The sequence below is a fragment of the Taudactylus pleione genome, unplaced genomic scaffold, assembly GCF_031769625.1.
Source record: "Taudactylus pleione unplaced genomic scaffold, aTauple2 ptg000070l, whole genome shotgun sequence".
NCBI classification, from domain to species: Eukaryota; Metazoa; Chordata; class Amphibia; order Anura; family Myobatrachidae; genus Taudactylus; species Taudactylus pleione.
Window position 1 is genome coordinate 1,281,400 of NW_028284472.1, and position 17,971 is coordinate 1,299,370.

The window sequence follows — 17,971 nt, forward strand, 5'->3', positions numbered from 1 at the left end:
AGTATAACCATTATACCATGCTTGACTTCAAGGACTTTATGGTTTTCATGGCTGATGAGAATGCAAGGAGATGCCCATTCTGAACATTGGAATGCTCTTAAAGTTCTCCATCAGAGACTGGTTTATCATCAGAATCCCCTACTTTTACTAATGAATGGTGGAGATATTGATCAAGTTTTGCTAACTAGAGGGCATTCTTACATTCTGTTTGGTCATCAGTGTCAGAATTCAGTAGAAGGGCACAAGGGATGCATGCTATGACTGCCTCTTGGGCATTGCTAACTAATGCTTCACCAGACAATCTATGTAGAGTTGATATGTTGTCATCATTCCAAGCTTTGAAATTTCATTAAGTGCTTGCCCTCCAAGCCCTTGTCCATCCTCTTTTTGTTCACAAAGTGTTTGAACTTGTTTCTCAATCTTAATCAATTAGTTTTACTATATTATTTGTCTCGCTCTTTTATTAAACTTTGCTCAGGTAGTCGCCTTCAGTTCCCACTGAAAATAAAAAATCTATTTCCTACTTACCATATGATTTCCCTCAGTGTAGGAGAATGGCAATAGGCATTCAATGGGAACTTTACTTTGAAAAATGGTATGAAGACGATGGTGAATATAATCATATTTGATTGATATTTTATGATTTGTATTCAACTTTGACAATTGCTGTAGAGTACTTTTATTGGATTGCTTGTTATCTGTGACTCTTCTACAGAGTTTACATATGGTAAAAAGCTGTATTTTGCAAAACATGTAGATGCTGGGGATTGAACCCAGGGCCTCATCCATGCAAAGCATGCGCTCTACCACTGAGCTACATCCGCTATGAGCTGCTCTAATTTTAATATAAAAGTGATTGCAGCTTTACATTTCACTAGAGATTTACTACTTTTCAGTGTTATTAGGGACATCTTAGAGGATGGAAGTATAACCATTATACCATGCTTGACTTCAAGGACTTTATGGTTTTCATGGCTGATGAGAATGCAAGGAGATGCCCATTCCAAACATTGGAATGCTCTTAAAGTTCTCCATCAGAGACTGGTTTATCATCAGAATCCCCTACTTTTACTAATTAATGGTATAGATATTGATCAAGTTTTGCTAACTAGAGGGCATTCTTACATTCTGTTTGGTCATCAGTGTCAGAATTTAGTTGAAGGGCACAAAGGATGCATGCTATGACTGCCTCTTGGGCATTGCTAACTAATGCTTCACCAGACAATCTATCTAGAGTTGATATGCTGTCATCATTCCATGCTTTGAAATTTCATTAAGTGCTTGCCCTCCAAGCCCTTGTCCATCCTCTTTCTGTTCACAAAGTGTTTGAACTTGTCTCTCAATCTTAATCAATTAGTTTTACTATATTATTTGTCTCGCTCTTTTATTAAACTTTGCTCAGGTAGTCGCCTTCAGTTCCCACTGAAAATAAAAAAAACTATTTCCTACTTTCCATATGTTTTCCCTCAGTGTAGGAGAATGGCAATAGGCATTCAATGGGAACTTTACTTTGAAAAATGGTATGAAGAAGATGTTGAAAATAATCATATTTGATTGATTTTTTATGATTTGTATTCAACTTTGACTATTGCTGTAGATTACTTTTATTGGTTTGCTTGTTATCTGTGTCTCTTCTAGAGAGTTTACATATGGTAAAAAGCTGTATTTTGCAAAACATGGAGATGCCTGGGATTGAACCCGGGGCCTCCTACATGCAAAGCACTGAGCTACATCCCCTTAGAGCTGCTATTTTCTTATGCAAAAGTGATTGCAGCTTTACATTTCACAAGAGATTTACTACTTTTCAGTGTTATTAGGGACATCTTAGAGGATGGAAGTATAACCATTATACCATGCTTGACTTCAAGGACTTTATGGTTTTCATGGCTGATGAGAATGCAAGGAGATGCCCATTCCGAACATTGGAATGCTCTTAAAGTTCTCCATCAGAGACTGGTTTATCATCAGAATCCCCTACTTTTACTAATGAATGGTGTAGATATTGATCAAGTTTTGCTAACTAGAGGGCTTTCTTACATTCTGTTGGTCATCAGTGTCAGAATTTAGTAGAAGGGCACAAAGGATGCATGCTATGACTGCCTCTTGGGCATTGCTAACTAATGCTTCACCAGACAATCTATCTAGAGTTGATATGTTCTCATCATTCCATGCTTTGTAATTTCATTAAGTGCTTGCCCTCCAAGCCCTTGTCCATCCTCTTTTTGTTCACAAAGTGTTTAAACTTGTCTCTCAATCTTAATCAATTAGTTTTACTATATTATTTGTCTCGCTCTTTTATTAAACTTTGCTCAGGTAGTCGCCTTCAGTTCCCACTGAAAATAAAAAATCTATTTCCTACTTACCATATGTTTTCCCTCAGTGTAGGAGAATGGCTATAGGCATTCAATGGGAACTTTACTTTGAAAAATGGTATGAAGACAATGTTGAATATAATCATATTTGATTGATATTTTATGATTTGTATTCAACTTTGACAATTGCTGTAGAGTACTTTTATTGGATTGCTTGTTATCTGTGACTCTTCTACAGAGTTTACATATGGTAAAAAGCTGTATTTTGCAAAACATGGAGACGCCAGGGATTGAACCCAGGGCCTCATACATGCAAAGCATGCGCTCTACCACTGAGCTACATCCGCTATGCGCTGCTATATTTTTAATACAAAAGTGATTGCAGCTTTACATTTCACTAGAGATTTACTACTTTTCAGTGTTATTAGGGACATCTTAGAGGATGGAAGTATAACCATTATACCATGCTTGACTTCAAGGACTTTATGGTTTTCATGGCTGATGAGAATGCAAGGAGATGCCCATTCCAAACATTGTAATGCTCTTAAAGTTCTCCATCAGAGACTGGTTTATCATCAGAATCCCCTACTTTTACTAATTAATGGTATAGATATTGATCAAGTTTTGCTAACTAGAGGGCATTCTTACATTCTGTTTGGTCATCAGTGTCAGAATTTAGTAGAAGGGCACAAAGGATGCATGCTATGACTGCCTCTTGGGCATTGCTAACTAATGCTTCACCAGACAATCTATCTAGAGTTGATATGCTGTCATCATTCCATGCTTTGAAATTTCATTAAGTGCTTGCCCTCCAAGCCCTTGTCCATCCTCTTTCTGTTCACAAAGTGTTTGAACTTGTCTCTCAATCTTAATCAATTAGTTTTACTATATTATTTGTCTCGCTCTTTTATTAAACTTTGCTCAGGTAGTCGCCTTCAGTTCCCACTGAAAATAAAAAAAAACTATTTCCTACTTTCCATATGTTTTCCCTCAGTGTAGGAGAATGGCAATAGGTATTCAATGGGAACTTTACTTTGAAAAATGGTATGAAGAAGATGTTGAAAATAATCATATTTGATTGATTTTTTATGATTTGTATTCAACTTTGACTATTGCTGTAGATTACTTTTATTGGTTTGCTTGTTATCTGTGGCTCTTCTAGAGAGTTTACATATGGTAAAAAGCTGTATTTTGCAAAACATGGAGATGCCTGGGATTGAACCCGGGGCCTCCTACATGCAAAGCACTGAGCTACATCCCCTTAGAGCTGCTATTTTCTTATGCAAAAGTGATTGCAGCTTTATATTTCACAAGAGATTTACTACTTTTCAGTGTTATTAGGGACATCTTAGAGGATGGAAGTATAACCATTATACCATGCTTGACTTCAAGGACTTTATGGTTTTCATGGCTGATGAGAATGCAAGGAGATGCCCATTCCGAACATTGGAATGCTCTTAAAGTTCTCCATCAGAGACTGGTTTATCATCAGAATCCCCTACTTTTACTAATGAATGGTGTAGATATTGATCAAGTTTTGCTAACTAGAGGGCTTTCTTACATTCTGTTGGTCATCAGTGTCAGAATTTAGTAGAAGGGCACAAAGGATGCATGCTATGACTGCTTCTTGGGCATTGCTAACTAATGCTTCACCAGACAATCTATCTAGAGTTGATATGTTGTCATCATTCCATGCTTTGAAATTTCATTAAGTGCTTGCCCTCCAAGCCCTTGTCCATCCTCTTTTTGTTCACAAAGTGTTTAAACTTGTCTCTCAATCTTAATCAATTAGTTTTACTATATTATTTGTCTCGCTCTTTTATTAAACTTTGCTCAGGTAGTCGCCTTCAGTTCCCACTGAAAATAAAAAATCTATTTCCTACTTACCATATGTTTTCCCTCAGTGTAGGAGAATGGCTATAGGCATTCAATGGGAACTTTACTTTGAAAAATGGTATGAAGACGATGTTGAATATAATCATATTTGATTAATTTTTTATGATTTGTATTCAACTTTGACTGTTGCTGTAGAGTACATTTATTGGATTGCTTGTTATCTGTGGCTCTTCTAGAGAGTTTACATATGGTAAAAAGCTGCATTTTGCAAAACATGGAGATGCCAGGGATTGAACCCGGGGCCTCATACATGCAAAGCATGCGCTCTACCACTGAGCTACATCCCCTATGGGCTGCTATATTTTTATACAAAAGTGATTGCAGCTTTACTTTTCACTAGAAATTTACTACTTTTCAGTGTTATTAGAGACATTTTAGAGGATGGAAGTATTACCATTATACCATGCTTGACTTCAAGGACTTTATGGTTTTCATGGCTGATGAGAATGCAAGGAGATGCCAATTCCAAACATTGGAATGCTCTTAAAGTTCTCCATCAGAGACTGGTTTATCATCAGAATCCTCTACTTTTACTAATGAATGGTGTAGATATTGATCAAGTTTTGCTAACTAGTTGGCATTCTTACATTCTGTTTGGTCATCAGTGTCAGAATTTAGTAGAAGGGCACAAAGGATGCATGCTATGACTGCCTCTTGGGCATTGCTAACTAATGCTTCACCAGACAATCTATCTAGAGTTGATATGTTGTCATCATTCCATGCTTTGAAATTTCATTAAGTGCTTGCCCTCCAAGCCCTTGTCCATCCTCTTTCTGTTCACATAGTGTTTGAACTTGTCTCTCAATCTTAATCAATTAGTTTTACTATATCATTTGTCTCACTCTTTTATTAAACTTTGCTGAGGTAGTCGCCTTCAGTTCCCACTGAAAATAAAAAAAACTATTCCCTACTTTCCATATGTTTTCCCTCAGTGTAGGAGAATGGCAATAGGCATTCAATGGGAACTTTACTTTGAAAAATGGTATGAAGAAGATGTTGAAAATAATCATATTTGATTGATTTTTTATGATTTGTATTCAACTTTGACTATTGCTGTAGATTACTTTTATTGGTTTGCTTGTTATCTGTGTCTCTTCTAGAGAGTTTACATATGGTAAAAAGCTGTATTTTGCAAAACATGGAGATGCCTGGGATTGAACCCGGGGCCTCCTACATGCAAAGCACTGAGCTACATCCCCTTAGAGCTGCTATTTTCTTATGCAAAAGTGATTGCAGCTTTACATTTCACTAGAGATTTACTACTTTTCAGCGTTATTAGGGACATCTTAGAGGATGGAAGTATAACCATTATACCATGCTTACCTTCAAGGACTTTATGGTTTTCATGGCTGATGAGAATGCAAGGAGATGCCTATTCCGAGCATTGGAATGCTCTTAAAGATCTCCATCAGAGACTGGTTTATCATCAGAATCCCCTACTTTTACTAATGAATGGTGGAGATATTGATCAAGTTTTGCTAACTAGAGGGCTTTCTTACCTTCTGTTTGGTCATCAGTGTCAGAATTTAGTAGAAGGGCACAAGGGATGCATGCTATGACTGCCTCTTGGGCATTGCTAACTAATGCTTCACCAGACAATCTATGTAGAGTTGATATGTTGTCATCATTCCAAGCTTTGAAATTTCATTAAGTGCTTGCCCTCCAAGCCCATGTCCATCCTCTTTTTGTTCACAAAGTGTTTGAACTTGTCTCTCAATCTTAATCAATTAGTTTTACTATATTATTTGTCTCGCTCTTTTATTAAACTTTGCTCAGGTAGTCGCCTTCAGTTCCCACTGAAAATAAAAAATCTATTTCCTACTTACCATATGTTTTCCCTCAGTGTAGGAGAATGGCTATAGGCATTCAATGGGAACTTTACTTTGAAAAATGGTATGAAGACGATGTTGAATATAATCATATTTGATTGATTTTTTATGATTTGTATTCAACTTTGACTGTTGCTGTAGAGTACTTTTATTGGATTGCTTGTTATCTGTGGCTCTTCTAGAGAGTTTACATATGGTAAAAAGCTGCATTTTGCAAAACATGGAGATGCCGGGGATTGAACCCTTGTCCTCATATATGCACTCTACCACTGAGCTACATCCCCTATGAGATGCTGTATTTTTATGCACAAGTGATTGCAGCTTTACATTTCACTAGAGATTTACTACTTTTCAGTGTTATAAGGGACATCTTAGAGGATGGAAGTATAACCATTATACCATGCATGACTTCAAGGACTTTATGGTTTTCATTGCTGATGAGAATTCCGAACATTGGAATGCTCTTAAAGTTCTCCATCAGAGAATGGTTTATCATCAGAATCCCCTACTTTTACTAATGAATGGTGTGGATATTGATCAAGTTTTGCTAACTAGAGGGCTTTCTTACATTCTGTTTGGTCATCAGTGTCAGAACTTAGTAGAAGAGCACAAAGGATGCATGCTATTACTGCCTCTTGGGCTAGCTAGCTAATGCTTCACCAGACAATCTAGCTACAGTTGATATGTTGTCATCAATCCATGCTTTGAAATTTCATTAAGTGCTTGCCCTCCAAGCCCATGTCCATCCTCTTTTTGTTCACAAAGTGTTTGAATATGTCTCTCAATCTTAATCAATTAGTTTTACTATATTATTTGTCTCGCTCTTTTATTAAACTTTGCTCAGGTAGTCACCTTCAGTTCCCACTGAAAATAAAAAATCTATTTCCTACTTACCATATGATTTCCCTCAGTGTAGGAGAATGGCAATAGGCATTCAATGGGAACTTTACTTTGAAAAATGGTATGAAGACGATGTTGAATATAATCATATTTGATTGATATTTTATGATTTGTATTCAACTTTGACAATTGCTGTAGAGTACTTTTATTGGATTGCTTGTTATCTGTGACTCTTCTACAGAGTTTACATATGGTAAAAAGCTGTATTTTGCAAAACATGGAAATGCCAGGGATTGAACCCAGGGCCACATACATACAAAGCATGTGCTCTACCACTGAGCTACATCCCCTATGAGCTGCTATATTTTTAATACAAAAGTGATTGCAGCTTTACATTTCACTAGAGATTTACTACTTTTCAGTGTTATTAGGGACATCTTAGAGGATGGAAGTATAACCATTATACCATGCTTGACTTCAAGGACTTTATGGTTTTCATGGCTGATGAGAATGCAAGGAGATGCCCATTCCGAACATTGGAATGCTCTTAAAGTTCTCCATCAGAGACTGGTTTATCATCAGAATCCCTTACTTTTACTAATGAATGGTGGAGATATTGATCAAGTTTTGCTAACTAGAGGGCTTTCTTACATTCTGTTTGGTCATCAGTGTCAGAATTTAGTAGAAGGGCACAAGGGATGCATGCTATGACTGCCTCTTGGGCATTGCTAACTAATGCTTCACCAGACAATCTATCTAGAGTTGATATGTTGTTATCATTCCAAGCTTTGAAATTTCATTAAGTGCTTGCCCTCCAAGCCCTTGTCCATCCTCTTTTTGTTCACAAAGTGTTTGAACTTGTCTCTCAATCTTAATCAATTAGTTTTACTATATTATTTGTCTCGCTCTTTTATTAAACTTTGCTCGGGTAGTCGCCTTCAGTTCCCACTGAAAATAAAAAATCTATTTCCTACTTACCATATGTTTTCCCTCAGTGTAGGAGAATGGCTATAGGTATTCAACGGGAACCTTACTTTGAAAAATGGTATGAAGACGATGTTGAATATAATCATATTTGATTGATTTTTTATGATCTGTATTCAACTTTGACTGTTGCTGTAGAGTACTTTTATTGGATTGCTTGTTATCTGTGGCTCTTCTAGAGAGTTTACATATGGTAAAAAGCTGCATTTTGCAAAACATGGAGATGCAGGGGATTGAACCCTTGTCCTCATATATGCACTCTACCACCGAGCTACATCCCCTATGAGATGCTATATTTTTATGCACAAGTGATTGCAGCTTTACATTTCACTAGAGATTTACTACTTTTCAGTGTTATTAGGGACATCTTAGAGGATGGAAGTATAACCATTATACCATGCTTGACTTCAAGGACTTTATGGTTTTCATTGCTGAAGAGAATTCCGAACATTGGAATGCTCTTAAAGTTCTCCATCAGAGAATGGTTTATCATCAGAATCCCCTACTTTTACTAATGAATGGTGTGGATATTGATCAAGTTTTGCTAACTAGAGGGCTTTCTTACATTCTGTTTGGTCATCAGTGTCAGAACTTAGTAGAAGAGCACAAAGGATGCATGCTATTACTGCCTCTTGGGCAAGCTAGCTAATGCTTCACCAGACAATCTAGCTACAGTTGATATGTTGTCATCAATCCATGCTTTGAAATTTCATTAAGTGCTTGCCCTCCAAGCCCATGTCCATCCTCTTTTTGTTCACAAAGTGTTTGAATATGTCTCTCAATCTTAATCAATTAGTTTTACTATATTATTTGTCTCGCTCTTTTATTAAACTTTGCTCAGGTAGTCACCTTCAGTTCCCACTGAAAATAAAAAATCTATTTCCTACTTACCATATGATTTCCCTCAGTGTAGGAGAATGGCAATAGGCATTCAATGGGAACTTTACTTTGAAAAATGGTATGAAGACGATGTTGAATATAATCATATTTGATTGATATTTTATGATTTGTATTCAACTTTGACAATTGCTGTAGAGTACTTTTATTGGATTGCTTGTTATCTGTGACTCTTCTACAGAGTTTACATATGGTAAAAAGCTGTATTTTGCAAAACATGGAGATGCCGGGGATTGAACCCAGGGCCTCATACATGCAAAGCATGTGCTCTACCACTGAGCTACATCCCCTATGAGCTGCTATATTTTTAATACAAAAGTGATTGCAGCTTTACATTTCACTAGAGATTTACTACTTTTCAGTGTTATTAGGGACATCTTAGAGGATGGAAGTATAACCATTATACCATGCTTGACTTCAAGGACTTTATGGTTTTCTTGGCTGATGAGAATGCAAGGAGATACCCATTCCGAACATTGGAATGCTCTTAAAGTTCTCCATCAGAGACTGGTTTATCATCAGAATCCCTTACTTTTAATAATGAATGGTGGAGATATTGATCAAGTTTTGCTAACTAGAGGGCTTTCTTACATTCTGTTTGGTCATCAGTGTCAGAATTTAGTAGAAGGGCACAAGGGATGCATGCTATGACTGCCTCTTGGGCATTGCTAACTAATGCTTCACCAGACAATCTATCTAGAGTTAATATGTTGTCATCATTCCATACTTTGAAATTTCATTAAGTGCTTGCCCTCCAAGCCCTTGTCCATCCTCTTTTTGTTCACAAAGTGTTTGAATTTGTCTATCAATCTTAATCAATTAGTTTTACTATATTATTTGTCTCGCTCTTTTATTAAACTTTGCTCAGGTAGTCGCCTTCAGTTCCCACAGAAAATAAAAAAAAATATTTCCTACTTTCCATATGTTTTCCCTCAGTGTAGGAGAATGGCAATAGGCATTCAATGGGAACTTTACTTTGAAAAATGGTATGAAGAAGATGTTGAAAATAATCATATTTGATTGATTTTTTATGATTTGTATTCAACTTTGACTATTGCTGTAGATTACTTTTATTGGTTTGCTTGTTATCTGTGTCTCTTCTAGAGAGTTTACATATGGTAAAAAGCTATATTTTGCAAAACATGGAGATGCCTGGGATTGAACCCGGGGCCTCCTACATGCAAAGCACTGAGCTACATCCCCTTAGAGCTGCTATTTTCTTATGCAAAAGTGATTGCAGCTTTACATTTCACTAGAGATTTACTACTTTTCAGTGTTATTAGGGACATCTTAGAGGATGGAAGTATAACCATTATACCATTCTTGACTTCAAGGACTTTATGGTTTTCATGGCTGATGAGAATGCAAGGAGATGCCCATTCCGAACATTGGAATGCTCTTAAAGTTCTCCATCAGAGACTGGTTTATCATCAGAATCCCCTACTTTTACTAATGAATGGTGTAGATATTGATCAAGTTTTGCTAAATAGAGGGCTTTCTTACATTCTGTTGGTCATCAGTGTCAGAATTTAGTAGAAGGGCACAAAGGATGCATGCTATGACTGCCTCTTGGGCATTGCTAACTAATGCTTCACCAGACAATCTATCTAGAGTTGATATGTTGTCATCATTCCATGCTTTGAAATTTCATTAAGTGCTTGCCATCCAAGCCCTTGTCCATCCTCTTTTTGTTCACAAAGTGTTTAAACTTGTCTCTCAATCTTAATCAATTAGTTTTACTATATTATTTGTCTCGCTCTTTTATTAAACTTTGCTCAGGTAGTCGCCTTCAGTTCCCACAGAAAATAAAAAATCAATTTCCTACTTACCATATGTTTTCCCTCAGTGTAGGAGAATGGCTATAGGCATTCAATGGGAACTTTACTTTGAAAAATGGTATGAAGACGATGTTGAATATAATCATATTTGATTGATTTTTTATGATTTGTATTCAACTTTGACTGTTGCTGTCGAGTACTTTTATTGGATTGTTTGTTATCTGTGGCTCTTCTAGAGAGTTTACATATGGTAAAAAGCTGCATTTTGCAAAACATGGAGATGCCGGGGATTGAACCCGGGGCCTCATACATGCAAAGCATGCGCTCTACCACTGAGCTACATCCCCTATGAGCTGCTATATTTTTATACAAAAGTGATTGCAGCTTTACATTTCACTAGAGATTTACTACTTTTCAGTGTTATTAGGGACATCTTAGAGGATGGAAGTATTACCATTATACCATGCTTGACTTCAAGGACTTTATGGTTTTCATTGCTGATGAGAATGCAAGTAGATGCCCATTCCGAACATTGGAATGCTCTTAAAGTTCTCCATCAGAGAATGGTTTATCATCAGAATCCCCTACTTTTACTAATGAATGGTGTGGATATTGATCAAGTTTTGCTAACTAGAGGGCTTTCTTACATTCTGTTTGGTCATCAGTGTCAGAACTTAGTAGAAGTGCACAAAGGATGCATGCTATTACTGCCTCTTGGGCTAGCTAGCTAATGCTTCACCAGACAATCTAGCTACAGTTGATATGTTGTCATCAATCCATGCTTTGAAATTTCATTAAGTGCTTGCCCTCCAAGCCCATGTCCATCCTCTTTTTGTTCACAAAGTGTTTGAATATGTCTCTCAATCTTAATCAATTAGTTTTACTATATTATTTGTCTCGCTCTTTTATTAAACTTTGCTCAGGTAGTCGCCTTCAGTTCCCACAGAAAATAAAAAAAAAATATTTCCTACTTTCCATATGTTTTCCCTCAGTGTAGGAGAATGGCAATAGGCATTCAATGGGAACTTTACTTTGAAAAATGGTATGAAGAAGATGTTGAAAATAATCATATTTGATTGATTTTTTATGATTTGTATTCAACTTTGACTATTGCTGTAGATTACTTTTATTGGTTTGCTTGTTATCTGTGTCTCTTCTAGAGAGTTTACATATGGTAAAAAGCTATATTTTGCAAAACATGGAGATGCCTGGGATTGAACCCGGGGCCTCCTACATGCAAAGCACTGAGCTACATCCCCTTAGAGCTGCTATTTTCTTATGCAAAAGTGATTGCAGCTTTACATTTCACTAGAGATTTACTACTTTTCAGTGTTATTAGGGACATCTTAGAGGATGGAAGTATAACCATTATACCATTCTTGACTTCAAGGACTTTATGGTTTTCATGGCTGATGAGAATGCAAGGAGATGCCCATTCCGAACATTGGAATGCTCTTAAAGTTCTCCATCAGAGACTGGTTTATCATCAGAATCCCCTACTTTTACTAATGAATGGTGTAGATATTGATCAAGTTTTGCTAACTAGAGTGCTTTCTTACATTCTGTTGGTCATCAGTGTCAGAATTTAGTAGAAGGGCACAAAGGATGCATGCTATGACTGCCTCTTGGGCATTGCTAACTAATGCTTCACCAGACAATCTATCTAGAGTTGATATGTTGTCATCATTCCATGCTTTGAAATTTCATTAAGTGCTTGCCCTCCAAGCCCTTGTCCATCCTCTTTTTGTTCACAAAGTGTTTAAACTTGTCTCTCAATCTTAATCAATTAGTTTTACTATATTATTTGTCTCGCTCTTTATTAAACTTTGCTCAGGTAGTCGCCTTCAGTTCCCACTGAAAATAAATAATCTATTTCCTACTTACCATATGTTTTCCCTCAGTGTAGGAGAATGGCTATAGGCATTCAATGGGAACTTTACTTTTTAAAATGGTATGAAGACGATGTTGAATATAATCATATTTGATTGATTTTTTATGATTTGTATTCAACTTTGACTGTTGCTGTAGAGTACTTTTATTGGATTGCTTGTTATCTGTGGCTCTTCTAGAGAGTTTACATATGGTAAAAAGCTGCATTTTGCAAAACATGGAGATGCCAGAGATTGAACCCGGGGCCTCATACATGCAAAGCATGCGCTCTACCACTGAGCTACATCCCCTATGAGCTGCTATATTTTTATACAAAAGTGATTGCAGCTTTACTTTTCACTAGAAATTTACTACTTTTCAGTGTTATTACAGACATCTTAGAGGATGGAAGTATAACCATTATACCATGCTTGACTTCAAGGACTTTATGGTTTTCATGGCTGATGAGAATGCAAGGAGATGCCCATTCCAAACATTGGAATGCTCTTAAAGTTCTCCATCAGAGACTGGTTTATCATCAGAATCCCCTACTTTTACTAATGAATGGTGTAGATATTGATCAAGTTTTGCAAACTAGAGGGCATTCTTACATTCTGTTTGGTCATCAGTGTCAGAATTTAGTAGAAGGGCACAAAGGATGCATGCTATGACTGCCTCTTGGGCATTGCTAACTAATGCTTCACCAGACAATCTATCTAGAGTTGATATGTTGTCATCATTCCATGCTTTGAAATTTCATTAAGTGCTTGCCCTCCAAGCCCTTGTCCATCCTCTTTCTGTTCACAAAGTGTTTGAACTTGTCTTTCAATCTTAATCAATTAGTTTTACTATATCATTTGTCTCACTCTTTTATTAAACTTTGCTCAGGTAGTCGCCTTCAGTTCCCACTGAAAATAAAAAAAACTATTCCCTACTTTCCATATGTTTTTCCTCAGTGTAGGAGAATGGCAATAGTCATTCAATGGGAACTTTACTTTGAAAAATGGTATGAAGAAGATGTTGAAAATAATCATATTTGATTGATTTTTTATGATTTGTATTCAACTTTGACTATTGCTGTAGATTACTTTTATTGGTTTGCTTGTTATCTGTGTCTCTTCTAGAGAGTTTACATATGGTAAAAAGCTGTATTTTGCAAAACATGGAGATGCCTGGGATTGAACCCGGGGCCTCCTACATGCAAAGCACTGAGCTACATCCCCTTAGAGCTGCTATTTTCTTATGCAAAAGTGATTGCAGCTTTACATTTCACTAGAGATTTACTACTTTTCAGTGTTATTAGGGACATCTTAGAGGATGGAAGTATAACCATTATACCATGCTTGACTTCAAGGACTTTATGGTTTTCATTGCTGATGAGAATGCAAGTAGATGCCCATTCCGAACATTGGAATGCTCTTAAAGTTCTCCATCAGAGAATGGTTTATCATCAGAATCCCTTACTTTTAATAATGAATGGTGGAGATATTGATCAAGTTTTGCTAACTAGAGGGCTTTCTTACATTCTGTTTGGTCATCAGTGTCAGAATTTAGTAGAAGGGCACAAGGGATGCATGCTATGACTGCCTCTTGGGCATTGCTAACTAATGCTTCACCAGACAATCTATCTAGAGTTAATATGTTGTCATCATTCCATACTTTGAAATTTCATTAAGTGCTTGCCCTCCAAGCCCTTGTCCATCCTCTTTTTGTTCACAAAGTGTTTGAATTTGTCTATCAATCTTAATCAATTAGTTTTACTATATTATTTGTCTCGCTCTTTTATTAAACTTTGCTCAGGTAGTCGCCTTCAGTTCCCACAGAAAATAAAAAATCAATTTCCTACTTACCATATGTTTTCCCTCAGTGTAGGAGAATGGCTATAGGCATTCAATGGGAACTTTACTTTGAAAAATGGTATGAAGACGATGTTGAATATAATCATATTTGATTGATTTTTTATGATTTGTATTCAACTTTGACTGTTGCTGTCGAGTACTTTTATTGGATTGTTTGTTATCTGTGGCTCTTCTAGAGAGTTTACATATGGTAAAAAGCTGCATTTTGCAAAACATGGAGATGCCGGGGATTGAACCCGGGGCCTCATACATGCAAAGCATGCGCTCTACCACTGAGCTACATCCCCTATGAGCTGCTATATTTTTATACAAAAGTGATTGCAGCTTTACATTTCACTAGAGATTTACTACTTTTCAGTGTTATTAGGGACATCTTAGAGGATGGAAGTATTACCATTATACCATGCTTGACTTCAAGGACTTTATGGTTTTCATTGCTGATGAGAATGCAAGTAGATGCCCATTCCGAACATTGGAATGCTCTTAAAGTTCTCCATCAGAGAATGGTTTATCATCAGAATCCCCTACTTTTACTAATGAATGGTGTGGATATTGATCAAGTTTTGCTAACTAGAGGGCTTTCTTACATTCTGTTTGGTCATCAGTGTCAGAACTTAGTAGAAGTGTACAAAGGATGCATGCTATTACTGCCTCTTGGGCTAGCTAGCTAATGCTTCACCAGACAATCTAGCTACAGTTGATATGTTGTCATCAATCCATGCTTTGAAATTTCATTAAGTGCTTGCCCTCCAAGCCCATGTCCATCCTCTTTTTGTTCACAAAGTGTTTGAATATGTCTCTCAATCTTAATCAATTAGTTTTACTATATTATTTGTCTCGCTCTTTTATTAAACTTTGCTCAGGTAGTCGCCTTCAGTTCCCACAGAAAATAAAAAAAAAATATTTCCTACTTTCCATATGTTTTCCCTCAGTGTAGGAGAATGGCAATAGGCATTCAATGGGAACTTTACTTTGAAAAATGGTATGAAGAAGATGTTGAAAATAATCATATTTGATTGATTTTTTATGATTTGTATTCAACTTTGACTATTGCTGTAGATTACTTTTATTGGTTTGCTTGTTATCTGTGTCTCTTCTAGAGAGTTTACATATGGTAAAAAGCTATATTTTGCAAAACATGGAGATGCCTGGGATTGAACCCGGGGCCTCCTACATGCAAAGCACTGAGCTACATCCCCTTAGAGCTGCTATTTTCTTATGCAAAAGTGATTGCAGCTTTACATTTCACTAGAGATTTACTACTTTTCAGTGTTATTAGGGACATCTTAGAGGATGGAAGTATAACCATTATACCATTCTTGACTTCAAGGACTTTATGGTTTTCATGGCTGATGAGAATGCAAGGAGATGCCCATTCCGAACATTGGAATGCTCTTAAAGTTCTCCATCAGAGACTGGTTTATCATCAGAATCCCCTACTTTTACTAATGAATGGTGTAGATATTGATCAAGTTTTGCTAACTAGAGTGCTTTCTTACATTCTGTTGGTCATCAGTGTCAGAATTTAGTAGAAGGGCACAAAGGATGCATGCTATGACTGCCTCTTGGGCATTGCTAACTAATGCTTCACCAGACAATCTATCTAGAGTTGATATGTTGTCATCATTCCATGCTTTGAAATTTCATTAAGTGCTTGCCCTCCAAGCCCTTGTCCATCCTCTTTTTGTTCACAAAGTGTTTAAACTTGTCTCTCAATCTTAATCAATTAGTTTTACTATATTATTTGTCTCGCTCTTTATTAAACTTTGCTCAGGTAGTCGCCTTCAGTTCCCACTGAAAATAAATAATCTATTTCCTACTTACCATATGTTTTCCCTCAGTGTAGGAGAATGGCTATAGGCATTCAATGGGAACTTTACTTTTTAAAATGGTATGAAGACGATGTTGAATATAATCATATTTGATTGATTTTTTATGATTTGTATTCAACTTTGACTGTTGCTGTAGAGTACTTTTATTGGATTGCTTGTTATCTGTGGCTCTTCTAGAGAGTTTACATATGGTAAAAAGCTGCATTTTGCAAAACATGGAGATGCCAGAGATTGAACCCGGGGCCTCATACATGCAAAGCATGCGCTCTACCACTGAGCTACATCCCCTATGAGCTGCTATATTTTTATACAAAAGTGATTGCAGCTTTACTTTTCACTAGAAATTTACTACTTTTCAGTGTTATTACAGACATCTTAGAGGATGGAAGTATAACCATTATACCATGCTTGACTTCAAGGACTTTATGGTTTTCATGGCTGATGAGAATGCAAGGAGATGCCCATTCCAAACATTGGAATGCTCTTAAAGTTCTCCATCAGAGACTGGTTTATCATCAGAATCCCCTACTTTTACTAATGAATGGTGTAGATATTGATCAAGTTTTGCAAACTAGAGGGCATTCTTACATTCTGTTTGGTCATCAGTGTCATAATTTAGTAGAAGGGCACAAAGGATGCATGCTATGACTGCCTCTTGTGCATTGCTAACTAATGCTTCACCAGACAATCTATCTAGAGTTGATATGTTGTCATCATTCCATGCTTTGAAATTTCATTAAGCGCTTGCCCTCCAAGCCCTTGTCCATCCTCTTTCTGTTCACAAAGTGTTTGAACTTGTCTCTCAATCTTAATCAATTAGTTTTACTATATTATTTGTCTCACTCTTTTATTAAACTTTGCTCAGGTAGTCGCCTTCAGTTCCCACTGAAAATAAAAAAAAATATTCCCTACTTTCCATATGTTTTCCCTCAGTGTATGAGAATGGCAATAGGCATTCAATGGGAACTTTACTTTGAAAAATGGTATGAAGAAGATGTTGAATATAATCATATTTGATTGATTTTTTATGATTTGAATTCAGCATTGACTATTGCTGTAGATTACTTTTATTGGTTTGCTTGTTATCTGTGTCTCTTCTAGAGAGTTTACATATGGTAAAAAGCTGTATTTTGCAAAACATGGAGATGCCTGGGATTGAACCTGGGGCCTCATATATGCACTCTACCACCAAGCTACATCCCCTATGAGATACTATATTTTTATGCACAAGTGATTGCAGCTTTACATTTCACTAGAGATTTACTACTTTTCAGTGTTATTAGGGACATCTTAGAGGATGGAAGTATAACCATTATACCATGCTTGACTTCAAGGACTTTATGGTTTTCATTGCTGATGAGAATGCAAGTAGATGCCCATTCCGAACATTGGAATGCTCTTAAAGTTCTCCATCAGAGAATGGTTTATCATCAGAATCCCCTACTTTTACTAATGAATGGTGTGGATATTGATCAAGTTTTGCTAACTAGAGGGCTTTCTTACATTCTGTTTGGTCATCAGTGTCAGAACTTAGTAGAAGAGCACAAAGGATGCATGCTATTACTGCCTCTTGGGCTAGCTAGCTAATGCTTCACCAGACAATCTAGCTACAGTTGATATGTTGTCATCAATCCATGCTTTGAAATTTCATTAAGAGCTTGCCCTCCAAGCCCATGTCCATCATTTTTTGTTCACAAAGTGTTTGAATATGTCTCTCAATCTTAATCAATTAGTTTTACTATATTATTTGTCTCGCTCTTTTATTAAACTTTGCTCAGGTAGTCACCAACAGTTCCCACTGAAAATAAAAAATCTATTTCCTACTTACCATATGATTTCCCTCAGTGTAGGAGAATGGCAATAGGCATTCAATGG

At 36.6% G+C, this 17,971-nt stretch overlaps 9 non-coding genes across 9 annotated transcripts; all 9 read right to left on the reverse strand.

Annotated features, from left to right (window-relative positions):
* Positions 1 to 752: 752 nt before the first annotated feature.
* On the reverse strand, positions 753 to 824 carry TRNAA-UGC (transfer RNA alanine (anticodon UGC)). Its single transcript has one exon. It is a non-coding gene; the product is annotated as a tRNA-Ala (tRNA).
* A 1,763-nt stretch (positions 825 to 2,587) lies between these two features.
* On the reverse strand, positions 2,588 to 2,659 carry TRNAA-UGC (transfer RNA alanine (anticodon UGC)). Its single transcript has one exon. It is a non-coding gene; the product is annotated as a tRNA-Ala (tRNA).
* Positions 2,660 to 4,423: 1,764 nt separating this feature from the next.
* TRNAA-UGC (transfer RNA alanine (anticodon UGC)) lies at positions 4,424 to 4,495 on the reverse strand. The gene has a single exon. It is a non-coding gene; the product is annotated as a tRNA-Ala (tRNA).
* A 2,660-nt stretch (positions 4,496 to 7,155) lies between these two features.
* Positions 7,156 to 7,227, reverse strand: TRNAT-UGU (transfer RNA threonine (anticodon UGU)). Its single transcript has one exon. It is a non-coding gene; the product is annotated as a tRNA-Thr (tRNA).
* A 1,749-nt stretch (positions 7,228 to 8,976) lies between these two features.
* TRNAA-UGC (transfer RNA alanine (anticodon UGC)) lies at positions 8,977 to 9,048 on the reverse strand. Its single transcript has one exon. It is a non-coding gene; the product is annotated as a tRNA-Ala (tRNA).
* Positions 9,049 to 10,811: 1,763 nt separating this feature from the next.
* TRNAA-UGC (transfer RNA alanine (anticodon UGC)) lies at positions 10,812 to 10,883 on the reverse strand. Its single transcript has one exon. It is a non-coding gene; the product is annotated as a tRNA-Ala (tRNA).
* A 1,761-nt stretch (positions 10,884 to 12,644) lies between these two features.
* On the reverse strand, positions 12,645 to 12,716 carry TRNAA-UGC (transfer RNA alanine (anticodon UGC)). Its single transcript has one exon. It is a non-coding gene; the product is annotated as a tRNA-Ala (tRNA).
* Positions 12,717 to 14,479: 1,763 nt separating this feature from the next.
* On the reverse strand, positions 14,480 to 14,551 carry TRNAA-UGC (transfer RNA alanine (anticodon UGC)). Its single transcript has one exon. It is a non-coding gene; the product is annotated as a tRNA-Ala (tRNA).
* A 1,761-nt stretch (positions 14,552 to 16,312) lies between these two features.
* TRNAA-UGC (transfer RNA alanine (anticodon UGC)) lies at positions 16,313 to 16,384 on the reverse strand. Its single transcript has one exon. It is a non-coding gene; the product is annotated as a tRNA-Ala (tRNA).
* Between the last annotated feature and the right edge of the window lie 1,587 nt (positions 16,385 to 17,971).